Here is a 21,255-nt window from a genome sequence, read left to right as displayed (position 1 = left end):
TCACGCAAATATGTGGGGATAGACGGGCCATTTATAACGTTCTATCGCTAACAGTTATTTTCCGAACCGATATTAAATCTCACATTTTGCGTACCTTTCGATTCGGAGTTTTTGGATTAAGAATCGACAGCGACGGTCACAAAATGCTGGAGTAACTAAGTGGGCCAGGCATCTCTAGAGAAAAGAAAGGGTGACGTTTCGGGTTGAGACCAATCCTAAAATCTATCTGCTAGATTTTAATTTAACTAGACATTTATTCATAACGTAAGCCGTATTGTTTTCTTAGCATTGGTTTACACGATAATTTAAATTCAGATTCATAATTCAAATTCATTTATTCTTCAAACTTTATTTGTGCAGCCTCTTTTTGTCCTTTAAATGTATTTTTCTCTTCGTCACGTTTGGCAGATTTCCCATCAATCTGATTCTGGGTCAGATCTCCTCTTCCCAAAGGAGACAAAGTAGTCTGTTTTTGTTCGATTCCAGCATCTGCAATCTCTTGGGCCAGGTATGTAGAGGGAAATGGACATACGACGCTTTGGGTCTGGACCCTTCACAGTGATAGAGGGGATAAGGGCAGTGAAAAACTTGAAAAGAGAGGTAAGAGTGGGGCAGAGACTGCTGGCAAGTGATTGGGGGGGGGGGGGGCGACAGGTGAAGAGGGGTGAGTAGCAGATGGGTGAAGATAGTGATAAAGGCTTGAGGTGAAATGGAGACAAAAGTTTCAGATAAGGAAGGACAATGAGTGAAAAGGGGGGTCGTGGGTTACTTGTAATTGGAGAATTCAATATGAATGCTGTTGTGTTGCAGCTAACCAAAGCTAAATGAGGCGCCATTCTTCCAGCTTGCGTGTGGTCCCACTATGGGAGTGGAAGAGGCAGAGGACAGAAAGGTCGCTATGGGAATGGGAAGGAAAGTTAAAATGCAATCAGGTGTTCCAGCAGGCTTTGGCTGATAGAGCGCATGGTCTCCTGTCTTTTAGATGGCTATGTGGAACAGCGGAAAAGTCTTTGTTCCAGATTTTCTCTGGTACCATTCCTCAACCCCATCTCCAATACATCAACTATTACATTGGAGGCACAAAAAGCTGGTGTAGCTCAGCAGGTTAGGCAGCATCTCTTGAGAGAAGGAATGGGTGACGTTTCGGGTTGAGACCCTTCTTCAGGACCTTCCAGCTGAGGTAAAGATTCATGTTCCTACGTGACTATTCGTGGCAATTGCATTCAATACTCCTGAAGTGGCTTCTTTGCATCATGGGACCAAGTACAGGCTACGACTGATTTGCAATGCACACGTGTTCTGTCATAATGCCCATCCAGAGTGCAATTACATGCCATTTCAACTCTCCTTTCCACCCCAATTTGTATGTCTGCTTTCAGCACTGCCAGGGACCAATGCAAACCAGAACAATACATCATCCACCTGGGTGGTTGACAATCCCATTGTATGAACATTGAATTTTCCAACTTTGGGTGACAATTTCCCCGTGTTGCCTCCCTTTCTCTCATCCCTTCAAATCCATCTCATTCTTAGCTCATTGCCCAAATATTCACCTATAGCTTCCGATCACCAATTTTCCTCCCCTCCCAGTTCCACACGCCTACTATACACACACTTCACCCACCAAATTCCCCCTTAAACGGTTCATATTATCACCTTCTTTCTTATCAAACGCCATCCCCTTTCTCCACCTTCACCCTACCCTCCCTTCCAAACTGGCTACATTGGCCCCTTTAGCTTATTTTTCCTTGTCTGCTTCCACCTGCCTCTGTCCCACAATTCCAACCCTCCATCTCCCCCCGCAGGTTCTTTCTGCCCACCATCCCCCACCCCTCCTTCATCCACCTATCACTGCCTGGTTCATCAAGCCCCTCTCCCTCTCCTCTTTACACCAACTATCAACACTCTCCACCCTCAATGCTGATACAGATCTTGACCCAAAATGTTGATCTTCCTCTCTCCACCCCCCCCCCCCCCCCCCCCCCCCCCCCCCCCCAAATTCACATACTACACTGCATCAAGGTGTTTGGTCCAGTGAGTTATTCCAGCAGCTGGGTTTTTGGTGCCATAACTCACCGTCTCACAATGAGTTATTTTCATATCAATGAGCCACTATTTTGTATTATGTAAAATACTCATATATTGGACATGATCCTAAAATCACCTTTTCGGAGGATGGAACCTCTGTGCCAGGAATGCTTAAAATATACTTTGCTGCTCTGTTGCTCACATATGTTAAATTATTTATCAGGAAAATTGTAGCAGCAGAACTTGCTGAAAACACAAGTTGATCGACAAATTACTTTCAGTTTTCAGATTGGAATTACTGAAGAGTTTCCTGATACGTGTTCGGCACGGACTAGAAGGGTCGAGATGGCCTGTTTCCGTGCTGTAATTGTTATATGGTTATATGATGGCTAGAAACAAGAGCTGAGAGATGCCATGCAGGAAATCCTGTCGGGGCTGGCTCTTTCAAAGAGTTTAGTTTTGTTTAGTTTAGAGATCCAATTGGTTTACTCCAGCTTAGAGTTATCCATTTGTCTTCCCTACTTTTCTTCATAGCTCCCTATTTAGTTTTTTCCCTTTTTCAAGTATAGTTACACCTTCGCCTCTTCTGATTCTGACTGTATTGGTACTTTCTTGGTTGGTCTTCCATTTTCTGCACTTTGTAAGTTTGATATCCATCAAAACACTGCTGTTTATTTTTAAAATTCATCCAATGTCCTGTCCACCCTTCACTGTTACTGACCTAAATTAAATAAGCATCTCAAATCATAAAATTACCTCTTTCGCAATAACCTTTCAGCTTGCTAAGCATTTGTTTTACTAATCTGATACTTTAATAGTATTCACTCCACCATCAGTTCTCATCCATTCCTTTGCTATTTCCATCCCATGCTTTAGAATACCCTCCCTAAATTTCTTGTTCTCATCAGGTTGGTGATTTTATTTTGATACTTTTATTCATTATTGGTGGGACTTTAAAGAGTAGCTGACCTACTTATTTCCAAAATAGAGTTATAAGAACACAATTTTTTTGTAGAAACAAAAACTGTTCAACTTTTAACCACACAAAGCTCTCGTTGCTTTGTTACAAGGGCATTTTTTATTTTGTGACTGAAATATTATTGTTCATTTCTCCATAGCAGGCAAGTGACAAACGCATTTTGCAGAAAGAAAGCACTGCCAGGCCCTGATGTCTGGCTGCATAAAATGGTCTCTCCTCAATGTAACAACATTGATAAGACACTTGGACAGGTACAATGATAGGAAAGGTTTAGAGGGATAATGGCCAAATGTGGGCAGATGCGACAAGTTGGGCCGAAGACCCTATTTCTGTGGTGTATGACTCCGACTTATCCTGCATTACTAAACAACGGATGTGCTGCAAGAAATATAATTAAGAGCTTAACTTTGGTAGTCATCAAATTAATTTAAATACTCAGAAACATAGAAAATAGGTACAGGAGTAGGCCATTCAGCCCTTCGAGCCAGCACCGCCATTCAATAATATCATGGCTGGTCATCCAAAATCAGTACCCCATTCCGAATTCTTCCCCTATCCCTTGACCCGAAGAGCTAAATCTAATTCTCTCTTGATATTTTACTTTTACTGAGTGTTGATCTAACAGTTTTTTTTAAAGTATAGAGATCAAAGCCACATAAACTTATTCAAGGAACATTTCTAGACTTGAAATGTATTTTGTCACTAAAACATCAATTTTCATTTTATGTCAAGCAAATTGTAAGCAATCAAAAAATATACAGTGCAAGGGCATTCAGCATACTCCAGTTCAAATATGTAGAAACCAGATCAGAGTTCCCATTGGTTTATGTACAATGCATTATTTATATCACTGGCCAATCAAAACATGCTAATTCTACATAATATTCTCTCAAATTTTAAAATCAACAGTAATCACTACAGGCGTTGCATGCAGTAACTCTTGTGACTTTCACTTGAAGTTTACATAATTAAAAGGTCTAAACCTCCTCAGTTTATTTTTTGGCATTCCATAATAGGTGTAATATCAATGAAACAGGAGTTCCTTCAGCCCCTCAAATGTGTTCAACTATTCAATTCATGATTGATTTGCAATTTGATTCATATGGGGATATTTGATAATCCCTTGGTATTCTTCACTTACAAACTAAATACTTTCAAAATGACTCACTTTTTTACAAATCAACCAGAGTGGAAGAGCAATTTCCAAATTTCTAGCACCCTTTCACTCCAATCCCTAATGTTTCTTAGCTATATTATGATGCTGTGTTGTTTCTGGAAACCCTCATCTGAGGAAGCAAGTTCTCTATATTAAACATATTAAATAGGTTATTTTGACCATCTCTCAATTTTCTAATTTCCAGGGAATGTATACAAAAACATTTTCATAATTTAACCTCTATGGAATCATTTTGGCCTGCTTTCCAGTCAATACAACTTTCTTCAGCTTTAGTGACAAAAATGAACAGTAAAGATGCATGCAACATGGATACGAATGTACTTACGAATGATTTAAATCCACAGACTGGTCAACCAAATTAATAATAACACTGTGGAAGAAGAGTTCCAAGAGTGCAAACAAGGTGTTTTTTTAAACCAATACCATGAGGAGCCAAGCAATGAACAGAGAGAGTACTGTGCAATGAGGGGTTAGTTCATCTTATTTTGCAGGGTCTTTCAGGGAAGAGTGATGGAATTCATCAAGATGAGATCAATCGGTGTAATAGGTCCTAAATCTAGACAAAACACATTGAAAATGCAAAGGACATTAGCAGGAAGTGAACTAAGGTGGAACGTTTAGAGAGATACAGCTTGGAAACGGGTCCTTCACTCACCAAGTTCATCCTGATCATTGATTGCCCATTCATGTTGGTTCTCTGTTAGCCCACTTTCTCATCCACCCCTACACTGGGAACAATTTACAGAGGCCAGTTGACGTACAAATCCATCCATCTTTGGAGGTGGGAGGAACGTGGAGGACACAGGAAGCCCATGTGGTCACAGGGAGAACATGTAAAATCCACAGAGACAGCAACCGAGGAGAGGATTGAACCAGGGCTCCTGGTGCTGAGGCAGCAGTTCCACCAGCTGTACTACTGTGCCGCCTACAGTGGAAAGTAAAAAGGTGTAGTCCATGCACCCGTCTTTAAAATTATTAGGAATGATTAATTAATCTTAAGGTAATATTTTATAGTTATTCATCCAGTTTTGTGGATACTCTTAACATTTTGAAAATGCTGCTTTTTGTGAGTTCTGGAGACCACAAATTAAAAAATGATCTATTCTATATAATGAAACATTTCATTTTGGACATCCAGCAGCATTTTCAGACAAGTAGATGGATGTTAAATTGGTCAGCAGATTGCATATATAAGCCACTCAGTCCTTAACTAGAAATTGGGTTATAATCGCTCAGATTTATTTCACATCAGATCTTCACAGACAAATTGAGGGATTTCTCATTTAACCTAGATTGAAATAAATATTTTTTATACCCGCAATTGTTGTAACCTTATACTTTCCCAACATGGTTCTAAGCTATAAAAATGTGCTTATTTTAATAACCCTGAGGATTAAGAGAGTAAACAGATCTACAATATCTGTCATTTTTTTTGAAAGAGTATATTGTAGAATTAATCAATAAATTTTAGATCTTAAGATGACGGACAGCAAAAAAGTATCTTAATAAAGAATCCTCCAGTTCTGTGATCTTATTTGACAGAATTTAATTAATCTTGAGTGATGTATCCCATCATAAATATAAATATTAAGTCTTTAAACTTACCGCCAATTGCATAACTCCAAGGGAACAGTTGGATAAGGCAATTAAGGAAAGTAGATTCAATGGTATTATAATAGCCAAGAAATGACAATCTTTTAAATAAATATTTCATTTTCGTCAATGAATGCAGTTTACAATGAGAAATAAAATCCCTGTGGACAAATTCTCAGGTGGTCAACTCGAAAAATTGGAAATTTAAAAAAAATGTAAAACATCGTTTGGAGTAGCAAATCTGACAATTTGGAAATACTGGTCATCCTTTCCAGGAATTCTCAAAAACCTGAGAAAAAAAAATCAGGAAAATACAATGGTAGAGTAGCATGAAAGAGTAATTAGTAAATAGTGATACCAAACAGAAAGAAAGAATATAAAAATGCAACAGAGTATCAAAAGAAAAATGTGGGGGCTTGAGGTTGAGAAGAGAAGAAATTACAAAGCGGATATGTGGCGGAGATATTAAGTATTTAGAATCTTAAAACAAAAACACAATTAATGTACCAGAAACTGTTGAGAAACAATGGTTTAATTGAAGTGAAAAACTAAAAGCAATTAATGTTGTTTAGGGAAAGCACTGGAGCAATCATTTGATTTAATACATCCCCTGGGGTCTCCATCCCAAGGTTCGAATCGAGGTGGTTGCAGAAATTGTGGATTAAAGGGTAACACTACTGTTCAACAATTGGAAGGGGGGGGGGGGGGGGGGGGGGGGGGGGGAGGGATCAGTTAAGCCTGATGAAGGTCATTAGACATCAATAGGTGCCATTTCAAAAGAGTGTTAACTGGACACATCCAACATACCAACTTGGCCTTGGTTTCAAAGGGAACTGTGTTTACTTTTGTGATTGCATTAACAGGGTGGATAAACAGGAATCAGTGGAGGTAACAAAATTGTGTTTACAAAAGGCATTCAAAAAGCAGCCACACAAAAGCTGGGCCCAAAATAGTTCTGGCCTTTAATCCTTTACAACTGCTAGTATAATGTCCCAATTGCAGTGTGGATAAACTTGTTTCTACACAACTTAAATAATCGTTATCATTGACTTGGCAGAATTACAGCTCAGGCCTCAGCTATTTAAAAGCTAAATTAATGACAAAGTATAAGGAGACATTATAATGTCTCTAAATTTTCTCACATCAATCTATTTAAACAGTAAAAAGCTATCAAAGTTTGGTGTTCTGCATGATTGAAAGTTTTGAGGGAGCACTAACTTGCAGATACAGCAAGCTATTCGAAAGCTAAATTATATAGTGACATATCATTTAATTTGTGAGTTTCACGTTAACAAGGAAGTTCAATGCACCCTGGTGTCAAGTCAAGTTAAGTGACTTTTATTTATATAGCACATTTAAAAAACAACTCTCGTTGGCCAAAGTGCTTTACATTGGTGGAGGTACTAGCGTTATACAACAGTGGTTCATAGATTAAATACAAACATCACTACATACATATAGGCCTCGCTCAGAGGACGTCAAGAAAGGCTTGGGAGTAGAGATGAGTTTTAAGTCTCGACTTAAAGGAGTCGATGGAGGGGCCAGTTCTGATGGGAAGAGGGATGCTGTTCCCCAGTCCAGGAGCTGCAACCGCAAAGGCGCAGTCGCCCCTGAGCTAATGCCTAGGCCGCGGGATGTTCAGTAACCCCAAGTCGGCCGATCTTAGGGACCTGGAGGTGTATATGACCAAACAATAATATAATTCAATCATTTACAGGAAAAGGGCTGGATTATAAAAATAAGGACGTCTTGTTGCATATGTAGGATGTTGTGTTTGCACTACATCCGTGTGCAGATTTGCTCTTTGCACTCATGAAAGCCTAAGAGAAAATGCAACAAAGTTTCAATAGATTGGATAAATATTTTGTTCTGAGAAACAATCAGTATTAAGTTGTATGCTTTTTGTAGTTTAGAAGAGTAAGCGCTGATCCCACTGAAAATAAAACCAGAGAATGATGGACGATAAATACTGGGAGGTTGTTTCGCAGGCTGGAGAGCAAAGAACCAGGGAGTAATATCTTAGGAGAAAGCACCAGCCATTTTTGAGGGGTTGAAGAGGGAGTTCTTCACTCAGAGGTTTGAGAATCTTTAAAATGTTCTACCCGAAGAGTTGATTGATGTACTCAGTTTCTACTTTTGAACCCACTCCTCACACACTAGGGACGCTTTACAGAGACCAATTAACCCACGCGCCTTTGGAATGTGGGATGAAACTGGAGCACTCAAAAGGAAACTCATTCAGTTACAGGGAGAATGTGCAAACTCCAGACAGACAGTACCAAAGGTCAGGATCAACCCTGGGTTTCTGGCACTGTGAGGCAGCAGGTCTACGAGCTGCACTACTGTGCCCCTTAGGTGAGAACAATTGGACTCACCAATGGTGCCCACTGCATTTGAATAGTATTTCAGAAGTGATGTCAAAACGTTCCCATGATCATGAGAGTGAGTGGAGAGAAAATGAGCACGGCTGGTGATAGCTGATGACAGTGATAGTATTGTACTTCAAGGAGTCAACATCCATAGGATGAGCAAATGGAAAAATAAGAGAAGTTTGGCAATATACCAACCTAAAGACTGCCCGACTATCTTAAGCAGTGGCATTATAGCATCAGAATTTAATCCAGGAGTTATATTGGAATCAGGTTTTGGTGAGGCTTCAATGGAATAACTTGTTGATCATTCACTGGTAGCAGAGGGGAAAAAAATAAAATAAATCAAACCTAGTTAATGGAGGTGCACTTCTTAGGCTAGCAGATGGTAGGCTTGTTGATGTCCAGAGGCCAATCAGTTGGTCCTTGTGAGAAAGATGAATATTGGTAGAATGTGATAATGTGCAAATCCAAGATATCCAACCAATTTTTCATTATTGCATTTCAAAGTACAAAAATGTGAAACAAAAATTTGCTTTGTCCAAGCTTTTCAAACTTATTTTTTATTGTGACCGTGTTGTTCAACAGATTGTGTTCCTTAACCATGTCATGCATAATGTTCCCAGTAAGTAACATCTCAATCGTTTTTAAAAGCTGGAAAATTGCACATCTCTATGCAATGCATGGTACTGGAAAATTATGCACTTTTTAATTTTAGGCAAATAATTTGTATAGTCATTCTACAGTGGAAAGAAATGGGACTGAATCTGTCCAAGAGCTTAATGCTATGAAGTTACACGATATTCCATTTTCCATGCTATATAAACCCAGCTTGCAAGACAGTTTTCAGTTTTCCTTTTTAGTTGGAAGATCTTACTTTCTCAGTAGGATCAGTTCTAATTTTTTTCTGTCTTGGAATCCGATTATTCCAACTTGTAGTTTCGCATCTTCAGTTTCTGTGATGTTTTTTTTCCCTCAATTAAAAGTATTCCACTACATTCTCAGACCAGGCTTCAAATATTGCACATCCTGTTGTGGACTTTTCTGTACACAAGTAGTTTTTGCAGGATGCACCTTAACTCACCAGGAGTCTGTCTTCAGTCCAGACCTAAAATGAAACACAAACACTCCAGGTCAGAGAGATGCATCTATCACCAGAAGAAACTGTAATTTGGTTGTACCATCGATTGCTTCAAACCAATGAAATCAGGTTGTAAAATTGTCGCTTATGAAACATCAAGAGTTTTCAAAGACACAAATGTCTTTCCACTGAAGACTCAGGTATTGCCGTAACCTCAGCAGATGTTGGAGGCAGCCCTGGCACTGCACGATGTTGCAACATCTGCTATCAAGTCTTCCTTTGTTGTTCCAACCTTGGTCAGGAAGGTGTCATCAAGAGGAACCTCTGACCTTGGACCTATAGATGCCCCGACTAACACTCATGAATGCAGGTAGGTATTTGATTTAGTCACCTCTGCCCAGTCAAAATACATAGACAACACGCAACATTAGAAATTCTCCAAATTCTCTGGAATCCTTTATATTATTAAGAACAATTTGACTAAAACCGACCTAAAGGTGTTGCATCATTAAAGGCTTTAATCTGGAAAGTTCTTAAATAAATACCACCCATTGAAATCATCCACTATAAAATATTTGATGTGATATTGTTATGGAGACTTGTTTTAACCCAAGGACTCCAAGCTTTGACTTCAAACTTTGTTTCAGAAAGGCATCTGGTACCTGCTTAAGATGGTGCTCCATCTCCTTTGTTATGGGTGTTCAGTCTGATCTGGCCAAATTACTTAAAATCTCAATATTTTATTTACTCAAAACAATCCTTTGGAATCTATAATTTAGAATGGGGGATAGACTACATTTTGGCAGACATACCTTAAAACTCCCAAAGCTGGTCTTGCTTCTTTAGTTTCATGCTTTTGTCTCCATTTTTATTTAGCTCAATTTAGTCCTGAATCCCATGATGTTATTTATCATGGGATTTTCTGTTTTTTTTCTTCAACAACATTTCTATGGCTGACTATTGAACTCTCTTGGAAAGGCCACTAAAGCTGTACTCGGGCAAAATGGATAACATTACAGTTCAGCGAACATCAAGGATGTTGTTTTTTTCTTTTGGATTCTTGATGTTCTAATTAATATACGTGACTGACCCAAGCCATTGAAGAATTTTAGTCTGAGGAAAAAAACAAAACAAACTACTGTTCAGGGCCTGTCCCACTTTCACGACCTAATTCACGACCTCTACCAAGTTTGCCCTTGACTCATACTCGCAGCATGGTCGTCACGAGGTCGTAGGAGGTCGTAGGCAGGTCGTAGCAGGCCATGATGCTAGTCGTAAGTACTCGTGGCATCAAGTAAGTCGGGGTGTTTTTTCAAGCATGATGAAAAATGTCCACGAGTAAAAAAGGTTGTGAATTAGGTCGTGAAAGTGGGACAGGCCCTTTAGTGTTCTTCAGAGAAGTAGATGCAGGAATGTTCTTTGCCTTGGATATCCTGTTCCATATATTGAACCAGTTTCATTTAAAAAAAATTTGTGAGACTCTATGGATAAAACTGCTGGAGTTCCTTTTTGTACATTAAAAACCATTCTGGAGTAGCTTGAGGCAATGCTTGAATATTTTCAGCAATAAAGAAACAAAGTAGTAATGACATTTAAAGACACCCCCAAAATGGCGCCAACAAACGAGTTCCAAAATTGGAAACAATGAACGTCTACTTCACAAGAAGCTGGTTCACTTTAGGGTTATAGATCTAGGCATCTGGAGAGGAATTAAATAAATCTAATCTTTCTACCTCAGCACTTTTGTATCACTCTAGGCAGGCTTTCCAAGCACCTACTAAAACCAACAAGAACCCTATTCTAACATCATTAAAATTGTGTCATAATGCACAATATTAGAAAGATCACTTCAGCAATTGTTCATTTAAAGCAATAACCGATTTAGAATAATATAGGACATTGGATAAAAATATATAGTTGGTCAGAAATTTTTAGTTCAAATATATCTCAAACTGATTAATTCTGCACACTTTGCAGCAAGAGCAACTTGGATAGCTGATGATATCAATCACAACTCCAAAAGACCTTGGAATTCATTACACAATACTAAATGTAGGATCTGTAAATACAAAATACTGAAGCAATCTAAAGGATCTTGTGCTATAAAAATACTGAAGCAATCTAAAGGATCTTGTGCTGAAAAAATCAGTACTCTTTGATCATGTTTTAGCCTGCTGTGGTTTGTAAATAATAAATAATTTGTTCACAGGATGCAGACATGGACAGAAATGTTGGTATTTATTGCCCATCTCTGCTTGCACAGAAAGCAATGAATTCAATACATCCCATTCGATGCCAAAGTTCCATTGCGTTTTGAGTCCTCTGTTTGATTAATCATTGGAAAGCCTGTGTTTGTTGCGTGACCCCCAACTGTAATTTAACAATAGGCGAGCCAACTTCTTAAACAATGCAGTCCATTGTGCTGAAGCAAAAAAAAATAAACTGCTGGAGGTTGAGCAGCATCTGAGGAGGCAAAGGGATGGTTAACATTTCAGGTGGAGATTTGGACAAAGACTGTAGGGAGAAAGCCAGTATGAAGAGGCAAGAGTGAAAGGTGGAACCTGGTGAGTGGAGGATGATGGGCACATAGAAGGGAGATCTTTGAGACAGAGGCTGATTAGTGACGGGTATAGTCAGATAAGGAAAAAAAAGACAAAGGAAAACATTGGGCAGAGTCCATTTGCTATTGGGTAGGGAAGTCCAGAATTTTTATCCAGTAACAATGAAATTTGAATATATATAAGTCTCGATAGTCACAACTTGCACCAGAACAGAAGAAAATTGCATTCTTACGTCGCTGTTGTCCCAAGCTTTGTCATTCTAGGCGATGCTGTCATTGATTTAGAAAGTGCTGTTCAACATCTAGAAGGGGTGGAAGATTGCAACCTTCACGTGGTCCGCCATGTTTCGACGAATGCAATCAACCAATCAAATAAGATCAAATAGAACAAGTTGTCCAACAACTCCAGGCTCTGCACGCCATACGCAAGAAGAAGAACATCTAGGAAAAACAAATGCTGACAGTGACTAAGTGTTTGGATTTTTGCTTCTAACTAGGTTTTGCTTCAAGATATTGTTCAAGTAGAGTACGGAATCTCGTTTAACACTTTAGAGGAAACGTGCATATGATGGTGTTACCATATGTTTACTACTCTTGAAAATGTTTATGTAGGTATGTTGCAAAGCCTACCTGAAGCGTCGCTGAAAATCTGCCCCAGCCCGTGTGCGCGATTTTGGCGCCACTTAGAGGGCGGCGGGTTTAAAACGCGATTTTCTCTAGGCTGTTCAAATCGAGGATGTTCAGCCTAGTTAATTATTAACGAAAATTCGCTGGGAGATTCCGTCACGAGCTATTATTAGTTTTACGAGCTTTATCCAAGTGTTATAGTAGTTTAAAAATTAACCTCTAAACCCCCGATGGCCGGCAACCAGCAGGGTCTCATACAGGGGACAACAGAAGGTAGGCTGTTTATTTTTACATTAAAAAGGGCTTCTTAAGATCCCTTTATACAAAGTTTAATGTTGCGAGTAGCTCATTTTGGCCCCATTATATCCCGCAGTATTTTTCTGGGCAGTTGAGGCACAAATCTACCGCAATGAACGTTCTAAACCAGCGCGTTCACAGGATCCCACTAGAAAGCTGATTTAAATGGGCATTTATTTACAGCAATTGAACACTAAATTCCTTCCATTTGGCCTATAAATTAATGTAAATGAGATTTTAAAATCATGTTTTATTGTGAATTATTTGTGAATATTATTTGGACACTTAGGCTATTTAAAAATGTTAATCATTTATTAAGAAATGGATAATGTTTAGATCTAGTAACTGAAGTTTGAAATTAGCTACAATTGGGTAGCTAACTAATTATATGCTTTAACTTCAGGTCATCCAAGTAAGATTATTTTATATTTGTTTCAGAATGGTTCAATCTACGATAACTGAAAATTTCATTCAGTTCTCTTAATTTTTAAGAAGGTTATAGGCTTTTGACTGTCCACGATCACAGCTTTTTTGTTATGTCCATAGAAAATCAATAGGGAACAAGATGCTAATTTCCGAGTATGAAAATGGCCATTTTTTTTTAATACTTGAGATATGAAAGTGAATTAGGTGTCAAATTAAACTTCTTTTTATGCTTTATCTGATGGGATAAATTGCAGACTTGATTTTTTAAATCTCAAAATTTTGTAACATTGCTAGTTTATGGTACTAAATAGCAAGGCAATCTAGTTTTCCTGGAACCTTGGGACCATTGTTGGAGCTGCACTCATCCAGGCAAGAGGAGTGTATTTTGCTATGTTCCTGGCCTGCGTTTTGTAGATGAAGCAAAGACTTTGGCAGGAGACTTTTGCCAATGAATGCACACTCACACATGTTCCTGTTGTAACAATACATGTGTCTAGTTTAACCAAGGTTTTAATCAATGGTAATACCTAGGATGTTGACAAACAATTTGGGCAATTGTTCACTGTACCTCTTGTTAGATATGCGGCAAGTTCTAAAGTTCTATGCAATAGTTGAGTTCCTAGGAAATCTTGTGTTATACCAATGGCATTGCCTAATTCATCGATCACATTACATCCAATTTGCGTAGTGAAAACGCACGTTGTAGCAGAACTACCCTGTATTGGAATATCATGGCTGAAGACACAGCCAGTTCTGGAATATTAAGAAAAAAGTTAGACATCCCGTGCTCAAAATGGCAACTGCATGGCACACATCTCTTCCAAGCCTTAATGTGGTCTTGTCATTCCACAGTGGTATATGCGGGTATGGTCATCTGTACATCGAGCTGAATGTCAAGCATTTGACTTGTTATTTTAATGGATAGGTGCCAAACAAATCTTTGCCGCAGCAGCTGAAGATGATTGGATCACAAAGACATTGCTGTGAAAGTTCTTCTGGAGTTTTGGTGCTGAAATCACCTCAATAATCATAACCCTTTTCTCTATAGTAAGGATTAGTGCAACCAGTGCTGTATCTGTGATTACCAATGACTTCAAAAACGGAATATCCCTTTGGCAGTTCTGGTTGCAAATGCTTCAGACTCTTGTACAATCTCCACAGCTTCCTTTACAATATTATTAAATAATTAAGAATTCTGCTAATAAAAGTTATTAAAAAAATTATCTTTTTGACAAATAAGCAAAGCTTTTTTGTCAAAAGTGAATTAAAAAATGTATAATTTATTCCATGAAGATAAACGCATGTTTTACATGCCTTTGTTGCTAAGATTTTCAGTTAACAAGAAACAGGAGTGTTGTAAATTTACATCTCTTCTAACTCAGAATTTGGCTCGTATAAATTGGAAATTAAATTTCAGAAAATATTTAAATTTGCCTTTAGTTTAATTTCGAGATACAGTGCGGAAACAGGAGTCCGCACAGACTATCGATCCCCGCACATTAACACTATCCTACACACACTAGGGACAATTTACACTTCTACCAAGCCAATAAACCTACCAACATGCACATCTTTGGAGTGTGGAAGGAAATTGAAGATCTCAGAGAAAACCCATGCAGGTCACGGGGAGAATGTACAAACTCCGGTCAGACAGCATCCGTAGTCGGGATCGAACCCGGGTCTCCGGTGCAGTGCTGCAAGCGCTGTAAGGCAGCAACTCTACCGCAGCGCCACCATGGCCACAGATTATGTCTTGTAATAGGTAAAACATGAGATTTGCATCTAAACTCGCCAGCACTTATTCCTATCCCTATTGCTGCAAATAAAATACTAGTAAATTCTCTGCAACCTAATGGTGAAAATGCATTCTTCCAATATTTCTGCATCCTGGCAATTCTTTGAAAATCTGAGTGGAGCTCCACTGATGTCTTATAATCTAAATTCCCATCCCAATTACAACTATATCTCTTGAGTTCCAACTCTTCAGCACAAACTGAAATTACAGAAGGGAAACATCAGAACCAGCAGCATTCCAACCAATCAAGAATTGTATTCTAGTGACTTTTAGCTAATTCCATACGGCCATCTTCATCCACTTTAAGGCAATACCCGAATCTCATGGTGTCTTGCATTTAAACCTCAGGGATGAGGATCTCTAAATTTCATTAACACTTGTCATTTAGCTGCATGTTGTATAACTAGAAAACTTATTTCACTTACAATGTTTGCCAAATTATTGCACTTTCCAAGAAGAGTTTCATCTAGGTTGTATTTTCAAAATACTCCATTAATATTTATGGAGTTTTAGAATGTTATCATAATTAACATTGAAACTGTATCAAACATGTGTAGAAATCAATCCAAATTAAAATTCTGATACAAGATGGCATATAGAAAAACTACATTTGGGTTTAAGAGGTTGATCAACTTTGTCCTTTTTCAACAGATCAAGTAAAAACAATTGTCTAAAACAGCACTTTTGCCAATCTAATCCATAACATTTTGACGTCAATTTATTATTCAACAGCTCAAACAGATTTATTCAGAATACAAGCTGATGTTGGTAGATATATACAAATTGGTAAAACGTTTTCTAACCTAGTAATATCCTGGTTTTCAATTTATTTAGCAGTCAGAATTATAGTTTAAACAGTTGTATAAACAAACATATAACTCTTGTATCTAGCATAAATGTAGCCAGGCTGCTGCTGATCATGAAACGAGTTGAAAGGTTTTACCCGTCAAATTTTAATGCATTGATGTCATATTTTTAATCCACAAATGAATGCATGGTCCTTGTGCAATTATGGAATCTGAGATTTTGCTACATTGAGAGATTTATGCTTGGTTAGGCTATCATAGTTGGGCGAACACTTAATCTTGCCATTAGGTTTTCTAGTGAAAACACTAAAATTGTTTCAGGTGTATCCATGGGAAGTCAACATTCCTCATGGTCGACAGATTAAAATTCACCACAAAGATACCGTGGAATTTCACTACACAGTATCAACAAATTCACTTGGTAATAACAACTTTTAGATAATGCCGCAGCTGAGCTATGACATCTCACAAGATAACTGTAGTCGAGGGTAAGGGTGAGGCATACAATGTTCAAGTCACTGACAAGGAAATACAATATACAGGAAAATGCTATAAAGGGCTAAACTTTCAAAAACAAGCATATTTATGGCATTCGTGCTCCCTTGCATGTGCTCTTGCTTGACAACAGTTCCAAAACTCTGGTCACTCAAGTGCGATCGAAACTTAATTCTCAGCCAACATAATATTGCTTCTCTTGCCACATTTTTACATTGGAGTCCAAGCTTTCCTTTTCAAAAAAATATAATTGCTTGAGAACTACGCTTTGCCTCAAACAATTCTACACCAACAAAATCCTCTTCTTTAGTTTAATTTAGAGATATAGTGCGGAAACAGGCCGGCCCACCGAGTCCCCAGTCACTATCCTCCACACGAGGGAACATTTACAATTCTACCAAGCCGATTACGTATGGGGGCGATTCTTCACACTACCAAGTTGATGACTGACCAATTTATAAAATCAAAGTTCACTCTGCAATCTCCAGTAATGTCATACACAACGAGTCTTCCATCTGCACATCAATATAAAAATTAATATTTCAAATGCATAGGAACAAATATCAAAAACAATTTTATCAGAAGCTAGATCTGTATATTTGCAAGCAATCTGCACTTTTACAGGGGGAAGATAGCTCCATTCTTGGTCTAGAATGAGAACATAAAAGGAAAATCAAAAATAACCTGTTGTGTGGACATCCTCCTTCTTTAGGGTCCTTGCACTAATGACCATGACACAAAACTATCCTCTTTCTTCTAGGTTTCTACATTTGATGAAAGTATTTGACTTTTAATGTCAGCAATTCCTTTACATTAAAGCTAAATTATGATTGTCAGTCGAGTTGAACACCCTGCTGGCAAATGCTGTTTAGGTTACGCATGAGTAAATGGTGTCTTAATGAATTAGAGTCAGAGTGGAAACAGACCTTTCGGCCCAATTTGTCCAATTGAACACACCAAAAAAGATTACACGGGATAAGGGTTCATTGGGTGTTAAATTCTGGGCTTTCTTAATTGCCCTCGAAGATGGCAATGCTAGTTTCTTGAACTGCCATTGTGATTTCAATGAAGTTCTTTCACATGGTAATAGACTTTGAAGTCAGGAAAGTCTGAAACTCAGAGGGTACTTTTAGAAAGTGATACACTCAAGTTCTTTCAGTTCTTCTATGTGGTAAAGGTCATTCAGAAAGGTACCATAGCAAGTAGCTACAGTATATTTGTAGATAGTGTACAATGCAGTCACAGTGCATTGATAATGACGAAAGTGAAAGGAATGCTGATCATGCAAGTTGCTTTGCTCTAAAGACTTGAAGTGCTTTGAGGTACAATTACCAAGCAAATGGATGGTGGGAAAAAATTGCCAATGTGGATGTGAATTATTCACACAGTATCCATTCTCTACCTGTACTTTTAACTGCGATGCTTCTGACTGGGTCAATGGTATTTTCCAACAGTTGACGATGAAGGGAATAGCAGTATAATGTGAGATTTAATGGCACAGGTTAACCCAACACAATTTAGAGAACCAGGAAAGATCATTGCATGTGGTAATTTGCATTGAAATGTTTGTGTTTTGCTACCTGGTTGAATATTTGAGTTGCAATAAAAATCTGTAAAGAGCCTCAATTTTTGTTTTACTTTCCCATTCAAATCTCATACTCTCCAAAAATCAATGTCAGCTTTTAGCCATTAGAGAGAAAAAAATCTGAAGCTTTTCATAGATTCATAGTCAGAGCACAGAAAATGGCCCTTCTGCCCAACTTGTCCAGGCTGACCAAGATGCCCATCTAAGCTAGTCCCATTTGCCCCATTTAGGCAGATCCCTCTAAATCTTACCTATCCATGTACCTATTCAAATGTAATTTTACAGTTATTATACTTGCCTCAACCACTATCAAAAACAATCTAATCTCAGTTCAAAATAAGTAACCCCTATCCTAAGATTTTGCCCTGGTCCTATATTCCCCAGTCTGAGGTGAAAGCCTTTGAGCAGCAACCTGTCCAATTCCCTCAGAATCTTGCACAACTCAATAAATCTTCTAAAAACCAGTGGCTATTAATCAATTTTACCCAGACTCTCCTCGCAGAGCAATGCCCTCACATCACAAACCATTTTTACTAAATATGCTGGAGAGGCATCGATCGACATGTTTATTTCCTCGGGTATGAGATCAAAAGTGCACACAATATTCAAGGCATGGTCTCCTCAAATCCAATTGTAGCAAGACTTCCTTTTCTAGTATACTCCAAGTCTTTGCATTTAATGCCACAGACTTGGAGCTTAATTTGCCCAATCTGCTGTAGTCAGTCATTTTTGCAATTCAGTAATTATCTCTCTTCATCAAATTTTTCTCCTTTTGCAGAGTTTAAAAATATCTACTGCTTTTCTGATCTCCCCACATCATTCCAAATATGCCTTTTTGTTGCCATTTCTTGTTAATATATACCCCTACAGAGACATTGCATTTTACCTAAATTATTAGTACAACTGGGGACTGGATGAGGATCCAATGGCTATTGCTATATCATTCCACCAGTAACAGCCTGATAATCTGAAGGTTGCCTGTTTATTCCTAGAGTTTGTCATGTAAGCAATCCTCTAACCATGCGATTAACTCTAGCTTGGTCAAATGCTTTTTAAAAAATTTGAATCTAATACATTCCCTTAACCATTCTGCTTGATGTTTTCTCAGAAAATTCATTTGTCAAAGAGGATTTCCCTTTCATAAAAGCATTTTGACTCTCCTAAGTGATATTGTGCCCTAGACCACAGGTTTAATAATGGATTCCAACAATTTGCTAACTATAGAGCGCTTCATTCACTAACATCCAACAACCACACCCATCATACTTGCATGAGGTATGACTCCAGCTAGGTGTTTGCATGTCACCTAGAACTAGTAATTTTACTTCGGAGTCACGCGAGTGACTACGTGAAGAAAGCCGTCATCCCACTTGGCGCGTCATTACGTTGACTCCCTTTGCGCAAACGAGCCGACTGGCGGCAGCATTTGCGCTGTCCAGCGATAAGTTTAAACCAACAAGATAAGTTTTAAACTTACCTCTGGGATTGGTTTTAGTTTTGCAGGAGTTTTCCTGCTGGATTGGGGGCAAAGTCCGGACGGACCGCGGGTAAACCTTTATGGACCGCGGAAACCCCAGTCACGGACCATAGGGAATCCTGGTCATGACCTCGGGGATACCGGAAACGGACTGCAGGACCCGCTACGGAGACCGCGGAAGTGCGAGTAGCGGGTGGCGGTCGAAATTCGCCTCTCGAATCGCTGGCAGTGGAGCCAGCAGCATCGGACTGATGCCGACAGCACCTAGACAGCCGTTGGAAGGTTAGTCATAAAAATTATATCTCCCTCTCTGCGGAGGGGAGTGTAGGGAAGAGGCCCATTCATTTAAACAAAACGGGCCACGAGTACCTAGGCAAACCCATTTGGAGGGTCAGCCATTAAATTATATCTCCTCTGCGGAGGGGAGCATAGGGAAGAGGCCCGCTCATTCAAAACAAAACGGGCCACGAGTACCAAGACAAACCCAATTGGAGGGTTAGCCACTATTTTACCTCTCGCTCCGAGGAAGGGAGCGCAAGGAGAAAGCCCGCAAACAAGTCGGGCCAGGAGGATTCCGGATGGAGAGGATTACCTCCTTTATGGGTAACATGTTTAAACGTTCAAACCCACATGGAGCACCTGGTGGAGAGGTGCTCCACAATGATATACTTCAAAGGAGGGAGTTATCAGCCTGGGTATTATGGAGAACCCGCAGGCAGCGGCACCTGTTTCAGGGCTGCACAAATGTCTCCTGCTCTGAGGTAAGGAACATCCTGGGTCAGTTTCAGTCTGACCCAAAGCAAAGAACCTGATATAGGTCCGCTGGAGGGGCCATGTCTGCGCAGGTGTCCTCAGGGGCCTGCGGCAGCATCTGTTTTCAAGGCTGCCTACGAATCTCACTCTCTGTGGAGGGGAGTGCGAGTGGTCAGTCAGGAACTGATCTCAAAATTAAAGTATGAACATACTGAAGCACATGCATATGGCCTCAAGAGTACTCGCAAAAAAAAAAAAGGGTTTGCTGCCAGAAGAGTTGGTCTCCAGCCGTTGGCAGAATACCCGGAGAAGGGGCCAGAGTTCTCACGCTACAAGTGCCGGCAAGGGAACAGCGCTATCATGGAGGATGAAATCCAGGGAATTAAACCAGCCGCCGAATCCTCTCTTCAGGGAAGACCAGGAGAAGGAAGCATAAGCTGTCAGACTAATCAAGTACCAACAACAAGCAAGCTTCATCGGTAAACGACAACACACCCCACACCTCCATAGGGGGTAAGCGGTTCACTGAAGCTGGTGGTAGCCCGACAGCTGGGCATGGAAATATGGCCAGAATTGCCTTACAAGGCAGGCTCAGTATGATGAGGTTTCAGACCAAGACCCAAGCCGGTCTAGGAGAAACATGGAATCCACACACCTACCAGTCCCACTCCCCAATCAAGGAGGGAAAAGGAACCCGCATCAGCGGCCTTTGGGCTTACCAAAAGACCACCGGTAGCCATGGAGGTAGGTGGGTCTGGGTTTCCCGAAACATGGGATTGTGGACCAGCTACATGTTGGTAATTTCTACTCTTGTGTTTTTGTACGTGACAATGAAAAACATGAGATTCAGATCTGGTTTACAAAAAAACAGATGATAACATGTGATTACTTATACTGCAAATTTAATTTGTATATGCAGTACAGAATTTCAGAATAGTTAACTACGTTACGGTCTAACAACTGATTTCTATAGAAGCTATATGGCAAGCATCGATCTCAAAGATGCATGCTATACAGGTTCCCATTCTGGGATCACCGGAGATATTTGAAATTTATCTGGATGGGTCTACAATAACAGTTAAAGCGTTGCAAAATAGGCGAACTTCAGTTCCCGGGTTTATTACCAAATTTCTAAACCGGAGCTTGGGCTGCTCAGAACTCAAGAACATTAGTTATCACCTATCTGGATGATGTTAAATGCTGTTTT

At 39.4% G+C, this 21,255-nt stretch overlaps 1 protein-coding gene across 2 annotated transcripts in view; it reads right to left on the bottom strand.

Annotated features, from left to right (window-relative positions):
- Nucleotides 1–3,699: 3,699 nt before the first annotated feature.
- LOC129701723 (transcriptional activator protein Pur-alpha-like) overlaps nt 3,700–21,255 on the bottom strand; it is a 39,236-nt gene continuing 21,680 nt past the window's right edge. Inside the window, exons 3-5 of one of the 2 annotated variants that reach the window (XR_008724256.1) lie at nt 9,231–9,254; nt 8,498–8,571; nt 3,700–6,066 (exon numbers count right to left, since the gene is read on the bottom strand). The gene's annotated coding sequence lies outside the window, so the exon portion shown is untranslated. Of the gene's footprint in view, nt 6,067–8,497; nt 8,572–8,672; nt 9,255–21,255 lie in introns of those variants that run through there. The other variant, XR_008724255.1, reaches the window with a different exon arrangement.

The sequence above is a fragment of the Leucoraja erinacea genome, chromosome 11, assembly GCF_028641065.1.
Source record: "Leucoraja erinacea ecotype New England chromosome 11, Leri_hhj_1, whole genome shotgun sequence".
Classification (NCBI taxonomy): Eukaryota; Metazoa; Chordata; class Chondrichthyes; order Rajiformes; family Rajidae; genus Leucoraja; species Leucoraja erinaceus.
The sequence above is the reverse complement of the archived record's forward strand: the minus strand, read 5'-3'. Positions and strand labels throughout refer to the sequence as shown.